General features: G+C 41.7%; 1 protein-coding gene across 1 annotated transcript in view; it reads right to left on the bottom strand.

Annotated features, from left to right (window-relative positions):
• The window catches only part of PAG1 (phosphoprotein membrane anchor with glycosphingolipid microdomains 1), a 133,609-nt gene that overhangs the window by 46,638 nt on the left and 59,164 nt on the right, over positions 1-27,807 (bottom strand). Inside the window, exon 3 of the mRNA XM_044245396.1 lies at positions 6,636-6,728. The gene's annotated coding sequence lies outside the window, so the exon portion shown is untranslated. The remainder of the gene's footprint in view (positions 1-6,635; positions 6,729-27,807) is intronic.

The raw sequence follows: 27,807 nt of genomic DNA, 5'->3' as shown, positions 1-27,807 counted from the left end.
GGAAAGGAGGCAGGGCAACAGTGGTTTCATAACATTTTCTTCCAATCAACTGACTCTACTGTCGGCCTTTGATCTTCTTTATGCACCTCCATACCTCATATTATCTCATTACCAACCACTTACTCCAGAACAGCAACATTCTCTTTAAACTGACTACAGATACTTACTGCAACATCCTGTCCAGGCTTCACACAAGTCTTCTCCTGCTTTGACTTGCATAAGTATGTATTTGCAAGCCTCCGGTGGAAGTGTTTGGATTAAAAATTTTATGGTATATAAGGAAGAGGTGACTTAAGTACAATTCTTTGATTTTAGACAAGATACTATTATTAAAGTTTGTATTATCATGCTCACATATAAACTTTAATAATTCTATTTTGAGTGTTTCTTTTTTTTTAAGGGAAGGAGGGGCAGAGGGTGAGAGAGAATCTTAAGCAGGCTCCACAACCAGCACAGAGCCCAATATGGGGCTTGATCTTGCGATCCGGGGATCATGACCGGAACTGAAACCAAGACTGGGATGCTTAACTGAGCTACGCAGGAGCCCCTTGAGTGTTTCCTATTTAACAAGTGATGTACTATTCAATTTACTCTAAATTAATTATAGAATAAAATGCATGATTTGCAGATTAGTTTTTGAAAAGACATACAGGCATATGACATATATATCAAATATATAAATATTTTCATATATGTTTCAAATACATAAGTTCCAAATTATATTTAATATGTTACAATATCAAAACAGATAATAATTGCTTTCATTAACTAATGTTCGGGTAGCTACCATTTTGGACAAACATAATTGACCTACGATAATTTTTGTGTTTCCTTATAAAACAATAAGACAAGACAGAAAGGTTTAGGCTGCTGTTTGCAAGCATTTCTCTGCAATAAATATCTCTATTTTGTCCATTCTGACTGTGTTGTCCGCTTGCCAACGGGTGTATGAGGACACATATATTAAGGGTATGGCTGATACTTATTTCTAATAAATAAAAAGCTGAATTGTATGATTGTTACTACTACTTTTTCTAACGTAGAATTTTATACAATATTCCAAAAAGCAGATATGAAACTTACCAAATATATTCAGATATTTAAGATTTACAGAAAGTATGATACAATAAACACCCATGTAACTACTACCCAGTTTAGGAAAAAAAAACTATGCTAAGTATATAAGAATTTTGTCCAGAGGACTGCAGCTTAGAATGACATTGATAATTCTTATGTTTCTTGTCTCACCAGTCAGCTAGCCACTACATAAAGTAATAATATGTGATTAAATATCAAAACTAATGAAAGCTGCCATGGGCTTGCAGCATTTGAGTGACATGCTTGTTTCTCTGACTGTCACTAAGGGCTTTCTATACTCTATGAGGTCCTCCAACAGTATCATATTCTTTAAAAATATTTCAGTATTCATTCTATTTACTAAGACTTTTAAAAGAAGACTTGGATTTGAACCTTTAGTACCCTAACAATGAAAGATCCGGAGACATCTCTGACCTTATTAAGAGGCTGCAGGTAGATCCCAATCCAGGCGAAGACAAAGGGTTGGAAGTCAGATGTGGGTGGGGGGCAAGGGGATGGGCATCCTGAAAACAGAATTGAAGTAACGATGCTCTACAAGGAAGGTCACACAAATGGTCTCTGCCCGAGACACCGTCCCACTCAGCCCGCTGGCCTCCCATCACACAGCCCTCCAGGTTCTGGGGAACACTCCAGAGTCCGGGGAATTGAGCGAGACTCAGATGCCTGCACATGTGCCCAGGCAGAGTGGCTCCACAGTGTGTACTGGTTTCATCAATGAGGACGATGTATGCACAGCTACCTATGAAGCACTTTTATGGACAGCCCATCTCTTGGGCACCAGCCTGACACAGAGCCAAAATTTCGACCTGAAAGACCAAAAGGCCACAGAATTTAAAAACCGTGAGAAAAAACTGGTCTCAAAACTGGGAACCGTTTCTGCAGCAAACATTTGTTTTTAGCTTAGGAAACGTTAATCCTGAAACTATGATTCTAGTTCCTCTCTCTTCAACCTGTTCATCAAAAAGCACTGAACAAGGAGCACCTGGGTGGCTCTGTGGGTTAAAGCCTCTGCCTTCGGCTCAGGACATGATCCTGAGGGTCCTAGGATCGAGTCCCGAATTGGGCTCTCTGCTCAGCAGGGAGCCTGCTTCCTCCTCTCTCTCTCTCTCTGCCTGCCTCTCTGCCTACTTGTGTTCTCTGTTTGTCAAATAAATAAATAAAAGCTTAAAAAAAAAAAAAGCCTGGACTCTGGCGCAGACCCCCCAAGGCACGTTCATATCCACCATGAAGGATGTCACAGAATTCATTCTGCATACTAACCTCCTTCCTTCCTGTCTTTCCTACCTTCTATTCCCTATGCCTCATTTTACCCCCACCTGTTTTTAATTTACTCTGTCTTAATGCATTCTATATTGTGCCTTATTCTTAAAAGTCCTTCTGGAGCCAGGTAGGACACAAACAAATGATTGCCAGCTTTTCACAAAGATGAAAATAGCTTAGAGATAATCCAGTTCTATCCTCCATATTTTACGGATAAGAAATCTGACGCGCTGAGGTCCCAGTGACTACTGGTTTTAAGACGGAGTGAAAGTTAGGAATCCCAAATGTAGCTGACTGATCTTTCCTCAATACCTGACTACCTTCTATGATCTGTTCTGTTGTCTCTCCTTTTCTCAAAGCAGCTCTGCTCAAAGGGGTGTTGCCAGACGTTTCTCCCCATCTGGCAGAATAAAACATTTAGGAAATTCTGCACTCTATATCTTGCTGTGGAGAGTCACAAGAGAATTTGGAGAAACCTGCAATACGTACATCAATTTAATTTCATTTAATCCACATCTCTCAAACATGGCTGATCATTAATGAAACCCTCTTTCATTTCTCTTTCCAGAGTGGTGGAAGGGAGCTGCACCCATTAACACCACTCTCTGGGAAGTACTGGGGTCAGGCAAGACCTCCTAAAGGCAGCTAAATCCTCACAGCAGGTCAGAGAGGAGAATGGTCAAACATCCATCTTATTGAAATATCGGCTTGAACAGTGGCTGCTCTTAATAATGGCAAGTCCAGCACTGCTGGCCTTGGGGCTGGAGCACATCAAAAGGTTTAGGACTCACTCGGTGAAAGAGGTGTTGAGGAAGAGGGAGAGCATGGCCCTTGGCCTTTCTCCCAGCGCAGCTGGGGAGGTCGTCCACAGGCCTGCTGTGGGGTACAGCTCCCCCTGACAGCCAGGGGCTGCAGTGCCTGGAACCCTGGCTTGACCATACAACACGAACCTGTACCCACTCTGAATCTACAAGGACAGAAATTAAAAATTCTTCTTCCCCGTTGTAAAGGCCAAGAGGCAAGAGGTGTACAGTTCAAAACCCAGCAATGTAACACACTGTGTGTGCTTCTGCAGGGATGGCAGACCCCAAAGGGCCAGGACCTTGGAGCAAACTCTGCTGTTGGTATAGGAGGTGCCTGCGACTGGGGAGCGCAAAGCCCTCATGCCTGGACTCTGGCGCAGACCCTCCCTCCCCCACCCCAGGCACATGCCATCCGCCCTCATTACCTGTGGATCCCGGGCAAGTCACTCACCCTCTCTGAGCTGCCGTTTCCTCTTCAGTAAAATGTGAATAATAATAATGAAAGCAGAGGATTAAATGAGTTAGTATTTGCAAAGTGCTTAGACGCCTGCTTGCCCCACAGTAAGTGTAGTTTAAGTGTCTGCTGAAGAAAATAGTGTTGTTAAGCCTGTACTCCAATGTCCCCCACTGGTATATGCTTCCTTTCCCAACAGACAAGGATGAGCTGTCACAGGTGAAACAAGCCCTTTGCCACTCCTCATTTTAGACCAGGATACTCCTTGTCCCCTAGTGACGAGGATGTGAAGGAAGCCAGACCGGGCTATGATCCTGCCTCTAGAGGCCGCACACACGGGCTTCGAAAGCCTGTGAGCTCCCACAGCTTTGCGGCAGGCTGAGGGCCACCAGGTCTCTGGTACAAGCTAATGATCAGGGCTCCAAAACGGTGGTTACCGGGGGCTCTAGCAGCAGAATGACAGGAAGACAGGGCAGTAGATGTGGCCGCTGGGTCACAGACAGACTAGCAGTAATGCAGCAAACTGTCTTCTGAGGCTCCTCGGTCCCCTGCCCTCCCACCGCAGCGCCTCCAAGGGACACCTGCAGGAGCAGTCGGGACCGGCCTAATCTCCCTTACTAGCCCTTAATGTGGTTGTTAAAAATGATAAAATAAAAACTACTTTTAAAATAGACAAAAATAAATGTGCCAATATATTGAAGCAATAAAGGGAAACAGTTTTGTAACATCTTGGTTAATTTTACTTGGTTCCTATGGTATTTCCTTGAAAATACCATCCTGTATATTTACATATTTTTAAGAGTTCTACAAACACATTTTTAAAAAGATTGCCAAACACATTTTAAAAGACTAAGAAATTTAAAAACCAAGCGGATAATGTACCTGAACGATGTTATAAGTAGCAGAGGAAAAGATTTGCTTTAGGCATCTAAGACAGATCCTTCTATAGGTTACATAAAAATCCAAGCAGAGTTTGCAATCATTTAGTGACTGACTGCGCACCGACATCATCACAACTGTAATTTTAGAAATGTTGTAATTTACAGGATATTGTTCTTATAAAATTATACACAGAGTTCTGATAAATACAAGCTAAGCCTGAGGAATAAGAGAAATCTCTCTTGGAGCACAAGGACAAGGGGCCCTTGAACTTGGCTGGGAATGGCCCCTGCACACCTGCTCTTGGAGCTCCCCTGGTCTAGCTCATGTGCTCTGTGAACACAGCAGACCGCAGCCTGACAAGATCTCTTTTCGCTCTCAGTTTCCAAGGCAGGGTTTGCACACTGCTTTCCACCTTCACTTTGACAGTCGTTGACTTTAAGGTTGTGGACGTCATGGCACGCTCTCACACTGTCCCTGGCAGTGGACTTCTTACCTCCAAACACATCACTTAATGCGCCTTTTCTCTCTCACCTTAGGCAGCTCACACTGGCTTCTGTGCATCACCAGAGCGGGTGCCGAGGTTGTTTTTCACTTACACTGACGTGAATGCTAAGGCACAGGGAACCATCTCCAAGCAGGTCTGGTGTGTTTATAAACTTCATGATTGTAATTCTTGTTACCACGGTATTTAAATAGGCACACTGCTGTCTTAAAGCCTTTTTTATGTAATACACGCATAATGAAAGGTGAAGAAGGAAACTGTCACTTGCAGGAAAACTATTTCCTTAAATCATGACTTGCACCTTCAGTCATGAGAAGCTATTAAAATATATTTTTTAAAAAATCTCTAAGCGAATCTATTGCTTTGGATTTTGATATTCTCCAGTGCTGTTTCCCCCATTCTGTATGCACAGCACAGATTCCTGCCAAGCCTATTACAGTGAACAAACAATGTCTTCTCTGTCAGAACAGACAATGAATAGTATCACAGAATTCTCCTCTAATGTACAGCTTCCATTCTCCCCACCCAGCCCCTTCCGAAAAGAACCACCAGGACGAGGACTGACGACGAGGAACCCACTACTCGCCCCTTGCCAATCTGAAAGCACATTCTGGCGAGCTAAGGACCGAGTAATGTCGGCCATATATTAACTGCTAAACAGAGAAAGCTGACAAGTTTATTTTCTTTTAAATTGGATCGTATATTTTTGCATTTCTGTGGGTGGTGAACATGGGTATCTTTATCAGGAAGGAAGGAGAGTTTTATCAGATTGAATTTCGGGGCTTAGCAAAAACAGCTTTTGGTTACAGACTGAGCAGCCACAGGGGAACTTCACAGAAATGACACAGCAATTTGTGTTAAAATAGTGGCAGCCAATTCATGAATGCTAAAGCCTACGATGAATTCAGCTGCTTCTGTTAAGCCTTTACTCCCGCTAAGCTCATGATTCAGAAAGAAAGCGCCCGGAGTTACTCCTCTGAAACATAGAGTATGTGCTGACAGACTCCTCTTTGACGTCTCTCTCTCCTTCTCTCTCTCATATTCCCATTCTCTCTTCCACATGGATGCCTTCTCCTCCCCCAAGAAGAGGCATTAAGGATGGGAAGTCCCTGTCACGGACCACCCACAGCCTTACTTAGTAGGTAATTTTCATGAAAGGAGCACATGGATTTCTTTAAAATCTTCCACATCTGTAAGTCTTAGTTGGTGTAAAATATTATGACTCTGTTTTCTTTCCCTTTGTGACATGAATATAGTACATATTGGATTGTAACTTCTAGGAAGGACTGCACCATGCTTTTCCCACAGAAGACAAAAATGCTATTTTTATCATCAAACCACACTGGCTGCTGTTTTCATGAACGCCAGAGAGAGAGATTAACATGAAGAAAAAAGCACCGCCTTCCCTTGCCTCCCCTCCTCCCACACATGTGTAGTGTGACTTCGCGAGCTCCCGGATTCTGAGGGCGTTCTCCGTTCTCCGGGATATCCCCTCGGCTCCGCTCACTTCTCCCCTCCCTCCCTCCCTCGTGGCACTTGAGGCTTGTCAGATGCAACAATCAAGCCTGTGTGCGGCACCAATGCGCCCTGAAAATTCTAATGAGGGGCCCCCTTATTGAACAATGGTAGTATTTACCTTGGAGAAATGTTTGTCCCAATAAGGAACCAAAGTTCTGGTGGTGGACTCCTTTTGAAATGTGGTGGCAAGAGTCCTCTTCTTCTGCTTGGCCTGTAACCAAAGAGAAAGAAAACTAGGGTAAAAAAAAAAAAAAAAAAAGGCAGATGGATACAGACTGTCAAAGATACTTGTCCAGTTCGTTGTAAAAACATGAGTAAATTTGGGCCAAACATTGAGCTTTTCATTCCTTCCCAAGCAAAGCAAGCTGCAAAGTCGAGGAAAACTACAAATAGTAGTAAATAAATAAAAATATGATCTCCAACGTAACAGTTCATGTCTGATCAAACACTCACCAATTTACTTGCTCTTTCCATATTTTTCCTAATATTACGATAAATAAATCTGTGTCTTATTGCAGCTAATAATAAAATTCAAATATCTGTTACATAAATTTGGGATAAAACGAGGGATGTATTTAAGATTGATGCTTTTAAATAAAGTAAGCTATGATTTAATTATGAGAACGTCTTACTCAAAAAGGAACACCTTCAGGGTGCCTGGGTGGCTCAGTGGATTAAGCACCTGATACATGATTTCAGCTCAGGTCATGGTCTCAGGGGGAGATCTGAGATCGAGCCAACATCAGGCTCCGCACTGGGTATACAGACTGCTCGAGATTGTTCCTCTCCCTCTCCCTCTGCATCATACACCCCCATCCTAACCCCCATGGGCGCGTGTGCTCTCAAATAAATCTTTAAAAAAAAAAAAAAGAAGCATCTTCAGTACAGCATGAACCATGTGACCTACATGACATATAGATCTCCTGATCCCACATTGTTCCTTTACTCACTTCACTGTGGGAACGAAGACGACGTGCAGAAATGGAGGGGATGAAGGGGACGTCTCCCCTTCTTTTCCCTCCTGATTCATCTGCGTGCGCCCCGGGTCCCATCCCATCCAAGATTTTGGTCTAGTTTTGGTGCCCAGCCTTTCCTCCATCCCCCTTCCCTCTCCACGTCTCTCCCCATCTCCTCACAAATATCTCCCGAACTGAACCTCGGTTTCATGTAAGGCACCATAGTTCGTGCAGCATGGGAGGGACTAGGGGAGGGCGATGGGATGAATGAATGAATGAGCTTACACCCTGAGGGGAACATCCTAGCTGCTAACTAAGATTCAGAACCTCTCAAACGGACTGAGCTACGATTCCCAGATTTGAACATGAAGAACTGAGTGCAACACGAGCCTTCTAGACCTGCATCTAGTGAGGCTCTATTAGGGTCACATAGGATCCTCGCAGACCGTATGTAGCTTTCTTCCACAGCACAGTCAGCAGATTATTTACACTGTCTCAAGGTACATCTATTGTTTCCCTGACAGTTACCAAGGGAGAAACGGCGGACTTTTGTTTGCCACTGCATTCAGCTATTATTATTTTCTATTCTTGAATAAGTCTAAAAAGACCAGAATAAGACACAAAATCATGGGCTGTCTTCTTCTGACCTGACTCCAGGTCTTTCCGCTGTCAATTATGCAAACTAAAAGGGCAGGGCGCCTTCACTGGGTGAGGGCTTGACAGACAAGGGCCCTTCCCAAACCACCTTTCGCTCTTTCATTAGATTTTCAACAAACCTCCTCCTGAAACCCTGCCCTGCAGATATATTTAGATGTGGATTCCAACTGTAAACATCTCCACTTCCCCATGTCATCATGGTTGGTCCCATAGAACGCTCCTGAATTTGTTAGAAATAGAAGCAAGATTGGATTATCTAAATCAAACTGCTGCAGGAAAAAAAAAATAAAAAGACATGAAAAGAATATTTTTCTTAAAATGCCAAATCTTATTAATATGCATTAGAAATAATGTTTGCCTTAGCTCTATTACTAGGTGGGAGTAAAGAGTCTAATTTGAAAATTGAGCATATAACTTGACAGTTATTTTAATAACATAAAAGTCATACATAATTTTGCATTTCTGGAATATGCATTTCATGACAAAAATATTTCAAAGAAACAAGGTAATCAGGACACTGTGGTACTAGAGTAGGATAGACATAGAGATAAATGGACTAGAAGCACTATCTAGAAATAAACCTGTATATCAATGGCTAATTAATTTTCAACAAGGATGTCAAAACTGTTCAGTGAGGAAAAATAGCCTTTCCAACAACAAAATCTAGGACAACTGACAGCCACATGCAAAAGAATGAAGTTGCATCCTCAACTCAGACCATATAAAAACTGACTCAGAATGAATAAAAACCTCCATTTAAAAGCTAAAACAACAATTCCCTTAGAAGAAACGACAGGGATAAACCTTCATGAGCTCAAATTTGGCCATGGGGTTATATATATGACACCAAAAGTACAAGCAACAAAAGAAAAAATAAATCAATTGGACTTGATCAAAATTAAACACATTCGTGCTTTAAAGGACGCTATTAAAAGACAATCCAAAGAATGGGAAAAAAATCCAAGCAAATCGTAACTGATAGAGGACTTCTATGTATAATATATGAAGTACTTTCATAACTCAATAATAAAAAGACAACCCAATCAAAAGCAGGCAAAAGATCTGAGCAGACATTTCTCAAAATAAATACACAATGGCCAATGAACACATGAAAAGATGCTCAGCATTATTATTAATCAAGGAAAAGCAAACCAAACCCACAATGAGATGAAATACCACTTCATCCCCCATAGAATGGCCATAATCAGAAGTCTACATGGTAACAAGTGTTGGTGAGGACGTGGAAGAAAATCAGAACCCCCCATATCTCCTGAGGGGAATGTAAAATGGGAGTCACTTTGAAAACAGCCTGTTCTTCTTCCAAAAGTTAAACAGAGGAGTTACCATTGGTCCCAGGTAGGTACTGGGATATGTCTATATGGGTATATATTCCACTCCTCGGTATGTACCAAGGGAAATGAAAACATATGTTCACACAGAAACTTGTGTATGGATGCTCAATGTGGCATGATTCATATTGGCCCCAAAGTGGATACAGTACATATATCCATCAACTGGTGGATAAACATACAACATGGGGGTATATCCATATCAAAGAATAGTATGTGGCCAATTAGATGGAATGAAGCACTGACTCACGTTACAATGGGGATGAACCTTGAAAACACGCGGAGTGAAAAAAAGCTAGTCACACAAAAGGCCAAATACTCTCTGAGTCCATTGATGTGAAATGTCCAAAATGGGCAGGCAGATAGAAAGTGGATTAGTGGTTGCCTCGGGGGGGGGGGGGAGGGGCAGGAGACAGGGATGAGAGCTAGTGGGGAGGGGCAGAGCTGCTATCGGAAGTATGGACTGTGGGACAGCTGCACAACTCTGTCCATTAAACTGTCCACTTTAAATTGGTGAACTGTAGGGCAGCATGTGAATTCTATCTCAATAAAGCTGCTACCAAAAAGAAACTCCAAGAAATGTGCCCATTGTAATGTCTGTCATTTTCCAGAGCAATCTGAAAGAAATATGGCAAACCCCAGGGTGAGTCTAGCTGGAATCACAGCAGTCATTGCCGTGAAGCATGATCACTGGGCTCCATCCGCTGCCAGCCATCGTGTTTGAACTGAAGACAACTGGAGAGTCATTCTGCATGGACCAAGTGCCTTTTCAGACCTCCTTTCACACCGGTGGAGGGTGGACAGCAGTTAGTCACTGCAAACGATGACTGACCCAATCAAACAGAAATCCTATGCTGTCCATGTTGCTTTCTTCTTCCATTGAATGGAACTGCAGGACGTGGGAAGTGTGGTGTCTACTCCAATACGCCCCCCTCCCCGCACATACTATGTTAGTGGAACGGCAAATTCAGCACTGTGTCTTTCGTACCTAGTTCACTGACAGAGTTTTCATTAGGACTGTTAGCAGGTTCTTAACATAGATGATGACATTCAGAGGAAGGCTCAAACAAGTGAACTCTGATAATTCATGATGCGTTTGCCCTGCTCACATGAAGCCTTGTTCTAGCTACAGCCACTCAGAGAAACTGACGCACAGTTCAATTTCTGGGCCACTGGGGCCCTGAGGGTTGGGTTATGCACCTGACAGATGGCCTGACCCAACCCCCAGCTGGCATTGCTGAGAAGAGGTGTAGGAAGAGGAGTGTTTTTTTTTTTTTTCCCCCTGGGTTGGTATTTTGTTTGTTTATTTATTTTTATCTTATTTTATTTTTTAAAGTTATACCTTTAGAGCCCCTCCTAGGGAAGCAGCAAGGAGGTTGACAGCAAAGCTGCCTGCTATCTGGGTAGATAAACACAGAGACTAGGTAGCCCTGACTTGAGTAACCCAACTCCAAATTCATGTTTGACTTTCAAAAACTATACTTGGAGACAGGCTATCCACTCACTGTGAGACTAGAATCACCCTCACTTAAGGATTCTCAAATTTAAAAGAAACAAAGATGATCTATAAATCAAACTCAGTTGATACTTGAACCCTTTCTACAATGTCTGTGACTTCCAGGTCATAAGTATAATGAAAGGACTTGGTTAAATGTAACCGTTAAAAGTACTGAGCATAGAAAATTCACAGTGTCTAATATATAATAATCATTGAAGGTCTACTCAGTGATTGAGTGAGTTAACTTTTAAAAAATCAGAGTAGATTTGAGCATATTGACATAATAAAGCTGCTCTCCCTGACAGTCCCTGGAGACAAGGAAAGGAGCTGGATCGCAGGTCACTTGTGATTGGCAAGTGACCGCATCAACATACCACACATGCAAATGCCGCCCAAGTAAATACTATCTTTTATTCATGATGCAATGGAAACAAACCAACAAAACTTAGATCTGCTCACCAAGCCAATGCCAGAATCCCTTCCATAATGAAGGGCTCCCAGAAGAAATTCGTTTTTGTCTTTGGCAAATGCTATTCAATATGAGTTGGGGTAAGGAAGGTTCTTTTTCACCTAGTGACTTAGTGGCCTCAACCTTGTTAGAGTCTTGGTTCTAACTTCTAGGGCCATACGGAACAAGTCCAATAATTTTCCTACATGGCAATCTTTCAAATACTCAAAGACACCTATTTAAAGAAGTTCCTCTTCTCCTGCCCTTGAGCTTTCCCTTCTTCATTTTAAAGCATATAGTTCTGGGTACTAGCCACCCTAACTTAAAAAAGCACCCGGGCTGGAAGAAGTGAGCTAGGCTCTGGCCAGGCCTGCTCATGACAGCAAAGTGGGCTGACAGCCTGGTCCAGCTACAAAGCCCAACTTAACGGAGCGGCTCAGTAACCAAGCACAATGTTCAGGGGACAGTGATCTGATTTAGGAAACAGTCCTTATGTGGGTTTTGATGATGGTGCTAGGGGAATTGTTGCGGACCAGATATCACAGGGAGGCAAAACTATCAACAGGGAGCCCTGATAGGCTGGTTAACTCAGAAGAGGGTGTCTGTGATCATTCTGGGGTCCAATCATGGCTGCAGAATCTGGCTACTGGGCAGTGATTCAGGGTAAGAGCCACAATTTCTTGAGATCTCCCGACAAGATCAAGACAGACCATGGTACCCAAAATACACACTCTGTCCCAGACATTTAAAAGGAAGAAAAAGAGCTGAAACTTGCAAGGTCAAGGCGTGAGTATCATGGGAATCTGGAAGTCATTCCTGGGATATGAGATCTAACACCTGGTGGCAATAAAGGCCACTTGGGACACAGCACTGGTCATCCCAGTGGTCAGCACTAGGGCAATACCATTCCCAGCATGGGAGATTACGATTCAGCCCACAACTCAGCCAGCACTGAGCAAGACTGTACTGTGTTCCACTGCCCTGGGGACTAGGTTTAAACATCTTCAGCGATGTTTCCTGCTTCAGTGAGAACAAGCTCAGCCCCGGGGAGGGCAAGATGATGCATGTGAGAGGAACAAGTGAGAAAGAAACAGGGGAGGCAGGAGGAGACATGCTGGGGGCCAACACTTCCGCTTTTTTGGTTTTCTTCCAAAAGACCAAGCTCAAAGGCAAGTCTCCGGATGACATAGCACTTGGCTGGTGAGGAAGAGAACAGGACACTTACTCGTGTTAGTGCAGATTCAACTATAGATATTCAGAAAACCTGTGATCACAGAAGCTTTTTTCAGCAGCTACACTAATCAGACTCTTGCCATATATGAATCTTGTACTGGACTAAAGCAAAATCTAACTTTCTTTCATATATCATGCTGCTAAGACAGATCTCTCCTCCTGTCCTTTTGCACTTTAATTGGTGATGGTGATGGTGAGGTGCTTACGTCCTCCCCATGCCATTTCTGCCTCTTAGATCTGGGTCATTGAGTTAAATGTCAAGTTATTCTTGAATTTTGTTTCTCTCCTTTGTTATTATAGGGCCATCTCTCTCAGCTTTGGGCCATGCATTTGCACAGTTATATCCAACTGAGGCCTAATGTCGACTAGGACAGGATTGGGTTCAAATACCAGAAACCTTTCTCTAGGAAACAAGCAATTTATTCATCAGTTCCCTCTGGATATACACACCAAGCCAGTTATTAATCTAGCTAATTACATCTACCCCTTATTTGTCCAAATGATAAATGTTAGCGATTTGATATACTTTGGGTATTAAAAACCACAAATATATCTATAAACTAATGCCTGTGATTTCTTATTAATCCAGCTGAATTCTAGGATAGGTTTAGTAAATTGTCAATATAACAGAGATCAATCTCAAAGCACAGATATTTCCTCCCATGAAAATTTCAATATTCAGTCCTTCACCATAATCATGCAAGAAAATAATACTGAATATGCCCAATGGTATAGCAATTAAAACGGTAGCTAAAGCCAACGTATCTGGGCTGTGATATCCTGAACAATCCGGGAAAACTGTAATTTACAACAGATACTTCTCCCGCCCTCATCCCAGTATTCTCAACTTCCCAGGCTGCACTTTTTCCCTCGCTAAGCTCCCTTGTGTTTTCTGGCCATTTTTTCTTGCCAGCTTTCCCAGCTGTGCCTCCCATCTCTCCCACCCCCCAGCTGCTTCAGCTCACACTTGCAGCCTTCCTGGGATTCTCGGTGTGAATGGCTCTAGTTCTCATGCTATCTGATGTCTCCTGCCCCATTTCTCACACGTTCTAACAGCTGAAATCCTTGAGGTATGTGGAGCAACAGTCCATTAAGAAAAGAGTATTTTCAGGGAGTTAATTTTCTTGGTGGAGTACAGAAAAATGGAAGAGGCAGGGAAAGAAAGTTCAGAGGTGCCAGAGAGAGGCCACTATGAAGATAAGATGAAAGCACAAAAAAGAAAAAAAAAAATCAAAAATTTTTAGGCATCAAAAAGAGATAAGTATGACACTGGGAAAATAATTCTTTCTGAAAATCCTCATAAATGGTGTGGTTTAATAAAAATAATCCCCTTTCCAAGGAGAACATATTTTTCTTGAATTCTGGGGACCTAATGATAAAAATCTTTTAAGGATGTATCCTCATACTATCTACAATATACAGGTTCCAGGTAAGCATAGATACAGTTACGATACACTGAGTTATTAACAAATGACATTTTACTAGCAAAAACCTTCTTTTTGTAAGACCATTGCCTGGAAAGAGGCTTAAAATGACACTATTTCTTATAAGCCTTATCTGTAAGATGCATCCCAAGCAAGGCTTGGACTTGAATTCCTTGGAGTTTCAATATTAACAGAGAAAAAAATCAAATGACGAAAGTGCACAACAGGGAAAAAAAAATCTTTTCTTCCTGGTAAAAGACAGAGTAGTTTACAATTCACAAACTCAATATATTTGAGGGAAAGTTGCATGGTTCTCCAACATCTAAACATAAAGCAAGGTAGCACAAACACTAACAATAAAAAGATTAGCTTTGGAACTTACATGTTGCTTTAGTGAACAGAAAATATATAACTTGACTCCTCTACTTACTAGTTAATGAATTGGTAGTAAAATAAATATTGAAAAACATCCTCCTTTAGGCAATGTAGATAAACATGGAATAACAAACAAGACAATTAGGGGCACTTGGGTGGCTCAGTTGGTAAGCTTCTGACTCTTGGTATCTGCTCAGGTTCATGATCTCAGGGTCATGAGATGGAGCCCGTTTCAGGCTCCCTGCTCAGTGCGGAGTCTGCTTGAGATTCTCTCTCTCCCTCTTCCCCTCCCACCCACACTTGCTCTAAGTAGATAAATAAATCTTTAAACAAACAAACAAACCAGGCTATTAAAGAGGTCGTTCATTCGTTCACTCATTCCCTTATTCACCTTTCAGTGTTATTTTCTTGCTAAAAACAAAAAGTAAACACTACGCCAGTCTCTTTCATCTATTTTATCTGGGAATTTATCTGTCTTTCGGAATGGAACTTAAGCTACCACTCATAAAGCCTATAGCTTTGGCTTGTGTCTCCTGGTGGGTACCTAACTGGGCAGCCACTAGGCACTCCTCCCTGTCTCTCAGAGCCTCAGATGAGCCTTTAGACATTTCCCAGTGAGCAACAGTTTCTGCTTTCTCTAGCCTTGGGATCACCAAGGGATAGTGGGGCTGGAGGGTCCCTGATCACTGAGCTTTCCCGGGAGCTGTCTCAATGGGTGTGGACATATGGGGTGGGGGTAGGGGCACCTCTCCCAGGAAGCTGAGGAAGGTGTGGGGTCAAATACTAGCTTGAAGGTTCCCCAAGTATGTTTTTGAGAAACCCCCAAATTCATAGAAATCTGATCACTGTTAGAAGTCCCAGTACAGACTGCAGTGGAAGCACAGGATAAAAAGAGAACCCCCCTCCGGACCCCAACCCCTCCCACTTGAGGTTCTAAAGAACTGGCTTTGTTGTTTGGGCTGGCCTGAGGCAATGGCTGTGCCTATGGGGTCAAAAAAGGGGGATACATTCAAGCTCTGTTTTTTTTTTCCTGGTAGCTTTCCACATTATTAAAGATTATTGTCTATAAAGTGAGTGAGTTTTGGAAGAATGCGTAGGGGTGTGTGTGTGTGCGTGTGTGTGTGTGTGTGTACACGTGCTCTGGGGGTGGGTAGGCTGGCATTTTGTATATGGATCTTATGGCCCAAGTGGTTTCATAGTACCTTCTTCTCTGTATATATGTGTATATATGCATGTGTATTACAGACTGTGTATCTATATCCATCTCTACATGTATATAAATGGAATAAATTGTATATATGTAGTTAGAGAGAATATACATACTCATACACATTTGACCTCTTCAACCTGGACTTTCAACACCGCCTGTGGGTATCACACCAGAGCCCCGCCAGCGATATCATATTCTTGTGGCCATTCTTCTAGGACCTGAGACTAGTTTTAGGAAATGCTATCATATGTATGACATTTCAATCATTTCTCTGATGGAAAACAACTACTAAATGACCAAAGGTGAACTTCAGGGAAATTCAGTGAGACACTCAGTGAGATTTAATGCTCAGTATCCTCGAGAAAGTCAAGGAGATTCATTTGAATGGAAATAATGCACAACCTGATAATGGAGTGTCCACACTCAGCAAATATTAGTTCTATGATGATTTGTAAGACATGGTGTGTTCAGCAGAACAGAAGGCATCATGATGAACTCTGGCCTACTGGACTGCGTCTTCTCTACAGAGTGGCTGCATCTGGGATGCTGTACTTTGCATGCGTGAGGACAGGACTATGGTTTTTTAGGCCTCTTACAGGTTGAATTGTGTCTTCCCCAAAATTCCTATGTCAAAGTCCTAATGAATGTAACTTTATCTGGAAATGGGATCATTACAGATATTAGTTGCAATCAAGTCAGAATGGAGAACAATTGGCCCCTGATCTAATAAGATTAATGCCCTTATAAAAGGGGGAAATTTGGATACAGAGAAATGTATATAGGGAAAATGCCAGTGAAGGTAGAAATTTATGCAGCCACAGTCCAAGGACATACTAGCAGCTAAAAGAGAGGTCTGGAACAGACAGATCTTTCCTTGCACCTTCAGAAGGAGAACACCTTGCTAACACCTCAATCTCATACTTTCAGCCTCCAGAACTGTGAGATGATAAATTTCTGACATCTAATCCACGCATATATAAAGCACCTTTACAAATGGTGGTGCTTCGTTATGGCAACCCTAGGACGCCAATTATAGGGCCAGGGCATGGAAACATGGTCAAGTTCTCTAACATTGGAGACCTGACTTAAAGGCACATAGGGGAGGGTGAGCAAGGCAAGAGCATTACTCTGCATTTCTCCTATCAAGAGAGAAGGTTTACACATCAACCAGCTGCTATCCTGGAGTTGCTTCTTAATTATATAAATTCAAATAACATTGAAATAACAAGGAGGTTCACATAATTCACGGAATTCATGATACAATCCCAAAGAAGGAATCTGTATTTTTAAACGCCATTTTCAGTAATCACCCAGCTCTTCAGGGTCTGAGCAGCGAACAGAACCCAGGCCACTTTTCATTCACTACCTTCTGCTCTGAAGTGGTGGCTTCCCTACCAGCCACCTGTGTGGGTTCTCCCTAATCCGCTGATCTGGCTTCAGAGCTAGTGCCTTTTTTTTTTTTTCCTTTTTAAAAAATCTCATCCAAAGATTCTGCCACGCTGCCTTATCCAGAATAGGCATACCAAAATGCCTGTTTAAATACATACTATTGATGATGTAGCCAAGTTTCTATAAGAATATACTATCAACTCATAGTACATGACTGTCCTTGAGGATACTGTTATTTTTTTTAAGTCTCTTCATTTAACATCTAGGACATAGTTCCATGAACCTGCCCATATAACTGACTGGCATGATATATAACCCCAGTTTTATTTTCTTCTCTGCTTTGATTTCTAGACTAATGGCATTTTACATGAGCCGCAGGATCTGGGCTCTGCTATTTAGACCCTTTGTCTGTCTGGTCGAAGAAGGAACACAAGCCCTTCTAACTGATCAAGTGAAAAGAGAAGGGAAAAGGGAAGAAAAAAAAATGAAAGAAAAGGAGGAAAAAAACCCCACGCTTTAAAGACGTGAACTGCCTTGGACAAAGACACAATTTCTATTGTAGTTGGTAAAAATCACCAGAAAACAAATATTCCTGGAGGCTGCATCTTAGCATTTAACACAAAAAGAGCTAAGAGCAATTTCCATATCAATCTGCCCAAACGGAGAAAATGGTGTCACCTAGGAGCCTAGAAAGGAACAAAAACATCCCCTAAATCTAACTGTGAGAGCCAGAAGCAAGAAATACAGAAGCAGCTTCCTCACTGCAGAATTACTTTTTTTTTTTTTTTCCTGGTCTGCCATCAACAGGTGTTGCCATGGTAACTACCCTGTAGTTAAGAAATAGTAGAGGTAAAGAAATCTATACAAAACCACCACGGAGGAAAGAATAAGAAAGGTATGCTGTAGCAGAACTAACTTCAGACCTAATAGAATGAGGAACCAGAGACTTGCTCTGCTTTTTGTCAGATCTTTATGTTTGAAAGGCATTCTGCATCTGGAGGACTCAGCCCAGGAGCGTGGTCCTTGGGGGAGCCAGGAAACTCTCAGTGGGGGGCTGTTGTGGCCATCAACTTATTTTAGGTGCTAATTTACATTTCTACTCCCATGTGTACATTGTAGCTTTTTGATGACTTTAAGGGGAAGACAGCAGCTGAGTAATGTCATGTCTGGAAACTTCTAAAAAGTGAACATCTATTAGTGAATGACTTTCTTACTAGACTTCTCCCTCTTGAAGTAATCTGTATAGTGATAATTTCTGCTTTCTCCCTTCCGATGGAGAAGCTGGGTTTGCATGTTATAAATTAGTGAAACAGTTAACAGCTATTTCTTCATCTGAACAAGTATCACCAATACCTATGCTTCTAGTACCAGGAAATACCTCAGAGCCTGGCTAAAACAGAACCCATTTCTATGGTCCTTCTTTCACTGCTCACAGTTTAGGATTGTTCCCCATGTGTTTAGTATCATGAATGATGTAACAATTATTTCTGGAATTAAATTCTACATTTTTATTTTGTAAGCTATTGTTGGTTAGCCCCCACAAAAGGGCACAAGCTATCCCCTTTTTCTTACCAAGCTTTTTGTTGTTGTCCAAAGGACCACTCCACTCAATAAATGACATGAATTAATATATTTTGCTAACTTCTGTGATTCTTCAAAATTAGGAGAGCTGACAGCACATGTTTTTGAAAAATAATGTCTGCAATGCGTAGCTTGAGAGACAAACCAGTGTGGTACCAGGGACGTCAGACATGAGAGTGTTGTACAAAAGAGACAGTTGAGATGTTAGCAGATATACTCTGAGATCTAACTACCTCTCCTACCCATTTCTAAGACTCAGTGTTCCTTCCCATAAAGAGATGGAATCATTTCCTTCTTCAAAGCGTTGTTATGAGGCTTTCATGAACCAATGTAGATGACAGTGTTTTGTTCATAAACAGTAAATAAGAGTGGATGCTGGAAATTCTGTTGTCACTTGATTTTCAAGTTTTTTGCTGTGTTAATATTACCTACCACATTTTGGATGCTCAGTAGGCAACAAAATTTTTGTATCATGTTTTTGGCAGAGGATCTCCTTCCTTATCATCATCTGCAGGTGCTTATCTGATTTGGATGTTACTGTCTTCTATTAGTTTCTTTTCTTTTCACCTTGTTTTCAGCCTGGCAGATTTGTATCACAGACATGGGTGGATGTGTGGGGCGCGTGCATGTGCAAGACAGGAAGGGGTAAAGGAGGGAAGAGAGAACGGGAGGAAAAGTGAGAGGAACGTTTGAGTTAAAGGGGAAAGTTCACCCTCCCATTCCACAGATAGGCACCCATCCCTCAGAGTGTTATTTTATTTGCAATCTGTAGAAGGCTAGCACTAAGTTACTGGCAGCTTTATACACTATTTATACCCAGAAGCAATTCTGGGGAGGACACTAACTTCTGCAACCAACTCTCACCTCATGGTGCTCTGCTTCTCCATGCTCGTGGTGAAGTGCTTTGCCAACTGTAGTTGAAAATGCAGAAATCCTACCTCTCAAAGTATAACCCCCAGATCTTTTTTACAGTAAGATACAGACCTTCTTTTTTCTTTTTCTTTTTCTTGTTTTTTAAGAGCGGGGGAAAGGCAGAGGGAGAGATAGAATCTTAAGCAGGCTCTATGCCCAGTGCAGAGCCTGACATGGGGCTTGATCCCATGACCCTCAGATCATGACCTGAGCCGAAATCAAGAGTCAGATGCTTAGCCAATTGAGCCTCATAGGGGCCCCCTACATACTTTCTTTTTTGTTTGCTTGTTTTATTAAAAAGAAAAAAAAAAGAGCACTCTCTTTAAAATGTTGCCCTTGGGGCGCCTGGGCGGCCCAGTTGCTTTACTGTCTGCTTTTAGCTCCGGTCATGGTCCCAGGGTCCTGGGATGGAGTCCTACATGTTGCTCCCTGCTCTATGTGGAGCCTGTTTCTTCCACTCCCTCTGCTGCTCCCCCAACCCCACTTGTGCTCTTTATCTCTCTCAAATAAATGAAAAATCTTAAAAAATATAAAAACAAAGTGTTGCCCCTTTGTTTCTCAGGGATTTTGAATGTATCTTCCCCATTTAGTCCATTCCGTTCCATTCTAGTCCTCACTTGCTCCTTTCCCTTCCAACCTGCTGGTCAGCACATTCACCTACAGGCCAAATCTCACAGGTTCTATATCCCTGAATGTTTGTTACAGTAAATTTTCAGTTTTGTTATAATGCATACTTATTGAGAATGTTTGCAGAATACAGAAAGATCTATATGCAAAATGAAAGTTCCTTTTCACCTTATTACCCCAGATCCCATTTCCTTGCCTAAGGTAAGCACACTTAGAGTTGAGTAAAACACTTGAAAGACATGGGAAGATACAAAAATCTAAGGGGTTTTTCTTTATTGTCATATACTTGGTAATACCAAGCATCCCTATTTTGGGAACTGTTCAACAGTTTCATTGCACTCATTCACTGGTTGTTCGAGAACTTTCCATGTTAGCACATACAGAATTATCTCACTCCTTTTAATGACTACAGAGCATTGACAGGTATTTGGCTGTCTTTGGGTCAATGGATATTTAGATGTTTTTGGTACTCCTCAATTAGAAACAATGTAATATGATAGCTCTTGCATATGTATCTTTGGCTGTGGTGAGGATATTGATTTGGATAGATTCCCAGACACAGAATGGATGGGTCGGCACGTGCATTTGTCACCTCATTCCCCCTCTCCGCACCAACCTAAAGTCAATGTCACATCCATATATCATCTACAAGGCTGTAAAGGAGAATGCCCTTCTCTATTCTGTTGGGTTTCACCACCAATCTTAATACCTCCTGGGGTTCTTGAGTATCTCTGTCTGCTGATGCTACTATGTCTGGCCAGGCTTTCCAGTGATGCCGTGAATTTGTGGATCTCTCTCTTTCTTTTTTAATTTGATGAGTGAAGAATACAGTAATACCTTATTTCTTTGGTCAGGCATACAAGGTCCATAAGATTTCTTGTCTGGACAAGGCCAACAGGTACCTCACGTTTCTTGACTCCTCTGTATTCATCTTCCACAGCTGGCCAAGTGACTTACTCAGATGCAAATATTGCTCAACTCCTTTGCTTAAATTCTTTCAGTCACATGCGAATGCTTGGCAGGTATTACAGGCTGCATTTTCTCTCCTAAAAAAAATGTATTTAGGTGTCCTAACCTCTAGTATCTCAGAATGTGACTTCATTTGGAAATAGGGCCTTTACAGAGGTAATCAAGTTACAATGAGGTCATGAAGGGGGGCCCTATTTCAATATGACCAGTGTCCTTATGTGAAGGGGAAATCTGAACACAGAGACAGACATGCATGGTCGGGGAGGGGTAAGATGTCACAAAGAAGCACAGGAAATCCACCATGTGAAGGCACTGGCAAGGGGAAACCATCCTGACCCAAACCAAAGAATGTCCAGGGCAACCAGAATGAGAACAGGTGAGGCAAGACCTTTCCCCTACAGGTTTCAGAGGGAGTATGAACCTGCCAACACCCTGATTTAGAATTCTAGCCTCCAGAAATGTGAGATAATAGATTGTTTTGGTTCTACGCCCTCCATATGGTGGTGCTTTGTTATAGCAGCTACAGGAAACTGATACCTTGGGTGAAGGCCGACCTCTTTGGCTCTCACTCAGCACCTTTCACGCAGTGGCTCACTGCCCTCAGGATCTTCCTCCCCAATGTTCCTGGGGACAATACCCTATTGCCACACGTGCTCATGTCCAAAGGCTCCAGGATGCTTCCTACCTCCTTGCTTCTGAACACACTGTTCCCTCAACCCACATGCCCTTCCCCAAGCTTGCACGCACTGCACACATGCCTTCGCTGACCTCCCAGAGCCACCTCCTTCAGGGGGTGTTTCAGACATCTTGTTCCCCACCAGGTTGGTTCCCCAGCATAAATGACTGTCCTGGAAGTACCCTCTGTGCTATATTTAGAGGATTCTGACATTATTTCATACCTACTTGTTTATACACCTCCATCCCTCTCTTCTATCCTTGAGTTCCTTGGGGTAGACCCATTACCTTAGCGAAGTCCCCACACAGAATGTCCAACACAGGATTTTTCTGGGCAAACAGTGCACACTGCCATGAACTCTTAAGCAATGTGTCCTTGACTTTACTCTAATAAACATGTCTTGTGTAAAGAAGTGGAGTAGAGCCAGTCAGGGCTGACTGCGTATGGTTGATTCACACAATGATAAGGGCTGAGGAGTCCTTTCCCACATACTGTCGATGTATCTGCTTTCTAGCTTGTTATTATTTTTGATGAGATTCATCCTTCTAATCAGTCACATTTAGAAATTTCAGCTGACTGCTTCCTTCATTAGAGACAGAAAGTAGATCAGTGGCTGCCGAGGGCTGGGGGGACTGTGGAAGACGGGGAGATTGTACTACAGCTAAGGAATGAGGGGTTTCCTTTCAGAGTTATAAGAATGCTCTACAGTTGATGACGATGACGGCTGCAAAACTCCGAATACACTGAAAGCCACTGAACCATAGAGTTCAGAGTGAACTGTAGGACATGCGAGTTTTAACTCAATAAAGCTGTTTACAAAAAAAAAAAAAAAAGGCCTAATACACTTAATTCAGTCCAGTGCCATTAAAACAAGTCAACTCTTCCGTCGCCAAACATCCACAGAGATAAAAGAAAATAAAGAAATAAACCCTCTGCACTAATGAAAAAGAAAACAAACAAAAACCATATCCTATAATGCTTTTATCATCCTAAAGAAAACACAACGGCCACCAGGATGTTACATATCAGGCCTCTGTACTCTCTGCACTCGGACCATCTTCTGGCTGAGATGTAGCAACTGACTAGACCTTGGAACTTTTCCTTTGTCTTCAGGTATCCAATTCTCTCTTCTTTCTCTCTTTGCCACATTGGAAATGTATTTAGTTCAATAAATACAACAGCAAGAAGGGAACTAAGGTAAAATGATAAATGATAGCCAAGAAGGGAATTACTAAAATCTACCAAGTTTCAGATAGGGAAGGGAAAATCAGTTATATGGGGAATCCAATTACCTCTGGGGTACATCAAGACAGTAGCATTTGTCACAGTGTTAGGCAAAAGACACAATATCTTTAACACTTACCAGACCACTCAATAAGTTTTCTAAATAAACAAGGCGAAGAATGACAAAGAGCAGACATCCTGGTACAAAAAGTACTGTTTGTATTTGCCACTTATAATGTAATGCCTGTCATGTAAATGCCTGTCACATTTCCCCAGTGAAATTTCAAACCCCTTGAAGACAGAGAAGGTGGCTACCAGGTGCTCTCGACTCCCACCTTTCCACACCTGGAGCATTCAGCCAAGAGTTAACAATTGTTTCCAGCGTACAGGATACAGTCATCTCCGAAACTCACTGTACGGAAGAGATTTTTTTTTTTCCTTTTTAGTAACACCGTTCTGGAGCAAACATGGTTTACCACATGGAACAACAAAGTCTGTGTAATAAATGATTCTATAATGGATTGTTACCATTTTTTGAAGCCCCATGTCTAAGGTCTTTATCTTGCAGAAATGTATACTATAAAAAAGCCTTCAAAATCAACAGGCCGTTGGCTCGTGAACGTATCTGGGCATGACTCGATGAGTGGGAATTTCACTAGACCCACCCAGACTGACACATACGACAAGTCCAGCTTTGAAAACTTACTTGGAACCACATCTATTTTAGAGGGAGCTTTTCATGTAACCACAAAGATGTTAATCTTGGAAAGTGAGGGAATCATTTTGCTCTGCAACATGTCCTTCTATAGGTCATACACTCCAAAAATGAGACTCCAAGCGACTGAAATCTGATGATTAGTCACTAAGTACAATCCATAAGGTTACATGTAATTAGCTAAGATAAGTTAAGAAGAGAACCAGGCAGATACATGAAAAAACATTCTCTGAGTTCAATGTGCTAGAAGCAATCGAGAAAAAAAAATCTCTCATACACATTCACAGAGAAAGACTCTGCGCCACTTCTGAAGGTTCCTTAAGTAAGGAGGGAGGCTCCTCAGTGACTTCCCAGCCCTCTGTCATCTCCTTTCCAAATAAGCCCACTGGCCCCTGCCCATGCCATCCCAAAATATTCTACACCCTTCTTCCCGACTGCTTAGCTCCAAGTCCCAAGGGTCTTTCTGTGTAAGGCACACATGCTCTTTTTCTTCTGTCCTTTGATTCTGCCCAGTTCCTTCGGCTTCAAGTATTACCTCTCCTCCACTGGGAGAAAACACTTTTTCCACACAGTTCAAGCAGATAACACTGCCGGGTCTCTCCTGGAGCTTGCTACCTCTCCATTTACTTCATGAGCGGGAGGGGGAGTGACTTCTCTGATGGGTGACCAGAGGAAGCACGAACGAGGTACTCCAGGTTTAGCAACTCCCTTCTTCCTCGAGGGAGTGGGCTGCCCTCTGAGTAGATGTGGTTTCCTCTGATCTTCATGCCATAATGTGAGCGGCTCCTTCAGGCCCACGGAGAGGCCTGTCCTGCCAGTGTGGCCTCTACTTACTCCTGGGCTTCGGGATTAGCAAAAACCCTGCACTCCAACCCGACCTTTTCTAGCAAAGGTGATCTTTAAGTCTTACCTGTCAATTATTGCAGCCTATCTCTTACTTTTTTTCCCCCCAGACCTTGGGAGTGTCTGAGAGGTACCACTATTGTGGTTTTTAATCAAAGGCTCTGACATCACTGATATATGTAAGTATATATTCATATATGTAAGTATGCAAACTATTAGATAGCTTAAACAAGTGACATGAGATTGTGTCCCATATCCCTGCCTGGACATAATTTTGGGTCATGTCTCATAAGTCTTTACCCTTGAGGGCTTCATCACAATGCCCGATGTACAGTAAAAATATGCACAGATGGGTTCAAACATGATTGCAACATCCAATTAAGGATATAGAGAAGATTAAAAACAAAATTTAGGACTATAATACTTGTGAGTCCAGCTAATGTTTATGACTTTATTAATGCACTTTTGGTATCACTTAGCAGTGTTAAGTATAAAGTTAATATAGGCAGGGTGAATATAACATTCTTATATGCTTAACACTATGATCCTACAGAGTAAATTTAATTGCACACTGAGCGAGAGAATAAAAGATAAGGCGTACACTGATTTTCTTCATCAAAACCTGTAAGATCTTATTTCAACCAAACCCTATCATTCAATTTACAGAACAGCCAAGAGTGAATTTTATGTGATATATATCCAAATCTAATTTCCAAAGCAGTAATGGCAATCCACCCATAAGCCAAACTTTCATTTACCTACAATTGACACTTTCATGTTATACATTACATTATCTCACTCTTACATAAAAAGCCTTGCATACATACAAAAATCTATCAATGTGCTGTGTTTTTTGGGAAATAATGATTTGGTTGTCTAAGTGTATGTTTTTGAGTGACCCACCATGAAAAAAACCTAAAAAATTGAATTATTAATTATAAATTTAATACATTAGTAATTATAATTTTGTCAAAATAGACACAGTATTTCAATAAAACTTTAGAGGTCAATTAATGTGATAAATTACTAATTTCTCTTAAATTTTATTTTTGGCACACAATCTGTTTTTTAACTGAAATATGCCTTTATGGAATGCTAGCTGGATGCCAGAACTAACAAACATATGGTACTAACCAGCAGTCTTAAAACACAATAATAATTCTGGTAATAATTACTCGGAGAAAGGCCTCTCCAGTTTTCAAAGATGTGTCACACATTTTTCCTTTGACTCGCACAGTTTCCCCTTAAAACAACAGAATAGATGTCATCATACCCACTTTACAAATGGGAAAACTGAGGCTCAGAGAGCTTCAGTGTATTCCTAAGGACTGGCAGGCTAGTACTCCATTTTGGATTGCCAATTCCCATTCAGAGATTCAATAGTTATTGGGCACCTACCATGTACTAAACCCCACAATGATGCTGGGTTAGAGATGGTTCCTCGTCTCTCCCCGCCACCCACCCGTCATCCTAATTGACACAGGACATGCATATGGAAGGTTCAATGCACTCTTAATTTTACCTACAGATAAAAACAAAAATAACTCTGCAAATATTTCGCCTGTAAGAGCAAAGGAAGGAAAGACTGCTTTAAACTTAATACAGCTTAATCATTTACTTTAGAAATTAAAAATGTTTGTTACTCCTCAATGCTCAAATTCAAATGATAGTGTTTCAATTAAAATTGAGATGCCAAATTAAAAATATCCTTTGGCATTTTTAAATAAAGCATTTAATCTTCTATCTAATGAATGAGAATCTAATCACATCAATCAGCCTACCTCATTCATGTACCAAAATGTCAAAATGTATCTAATGACACAAGCTGAGATTTATGCAGTCATACATAGGCACAGTGATGAGAATGTCGCTGAAGAAGACCCTTTCTGAAGCTCAGGTCTAGGGTTTTACATATGTAAGGTCCCAGACAGGCACCAGCACCCCACTGTAGCTCTCCAGCCACAATTTTAATGGGAGGTTGCCTCTTCGTAAGTGCAGTTGTCATAAAATGTCAAAATATGAGAGAGAAGACCCATGATTTGTCCTGAAAGGAAAAGGACTAGCACCTCTGTTGCTTTTTATCTATCTCTGCCTATAAATGAATCATAAATGAGTCATAAAAACATTTGGATTTCAGGTAGGTTTCCTTCTAGAATCTTTCCTTGCAAGAAAGACAAGCCATCATGATGTAGAGAAAGCCAACGAAGCAAAGTAAAATGAAAGCAGGTGACTGAGTCACTCAGCCGGGGACGTGACCCACAGTCGTATCCTCTCTTGCTGATAAGCCGGAAGAAGACAGTAGACCATGTGCTCACTACAAATGAAACACAACCCCCCACCTCGCCCCTCCAGGGGTTATCAATCTTCCGGAATTGAACAAGTAGAGGGGGGGTGGGCCCAAGTGTGTTTTATGGGTCCATCCTCTTCCACCACCTTCTTCCTCTGGAGGATTTTAACTCTATACTCACCTTATACCTTTCTTGTCTTGAGACAAAGTGCAAAAAAAAAACCTCCTAAAAATTGCAGCATTATATCTTAGTAGTGCATATTTCCCTGTCCACCTCTAAGTTGTCTCTGATAATGTCTGAACGCCAGGGTAGATCACAGTGATGCCAATGTTATCACAAGCCCAAGTTGAAGGATCCCGCACAGTGCCTGAGGGCATGGCTCTCTTCTGGAAAATGAACGCTGCTGCGCTACAAGCCCTGTTAGATGTGATAAAGGATAGGAGAAATGAGAACACACACAAGTCTTAATTTATATACATCACTGTCAGCTGCCCTTTAAAGACTATGCAGTTTTCTAAACCATGAGGTCCCAAACTGCCACAGAAATTGCACAGAATTGCTACAGAATGATCTCTCTACTTATGTATTTCTCTATTTGTGCTGGATTAATAAAAAATCTAAATCTTCTGTTCAACCTTCTCAACTTCTTTGGCTTATCATACACATACCAGATTTTGGCAACCCTGAAAAAGAAGACTCATTTACAAAATAATTTCACTCCAAGAGTTCCTCTTCAAACCTGTCATTAGGAACACGGAATGCACATTCTTATTAGAATGAGTAAATGAGGATTATTACATGCTTAAGACAGGTCATACTTTCTTAAGTTAAGCAACTTTGTGGGAAATAAAGAAACCAGTGAACATTAAAACCCTATATGTTGTCTTCTGAAGTTTCCTTTGCTCTCTAATTTTAC

The sequence above is a fragment of the Neovison vison genome, chromosome 4 (genome assembly GCF_020171115.1).
Source record: "Neovison vison isolate M4711 chromosome 4, ASM_NN_V1, whole genome shotgun sequence".
In the NCBI taxonomy this organism is placed as follows: Eukaryota; Metazoa; Chordata; class Mammalia; order Carnivora; family Mustelidae; genus Neogale; species Neogale vison.
The sequence above is the reverse complement of the archived record's forward strand: the minus strand, read 5'-3'. Positions and strand labels throughout refer to the sequence as shown.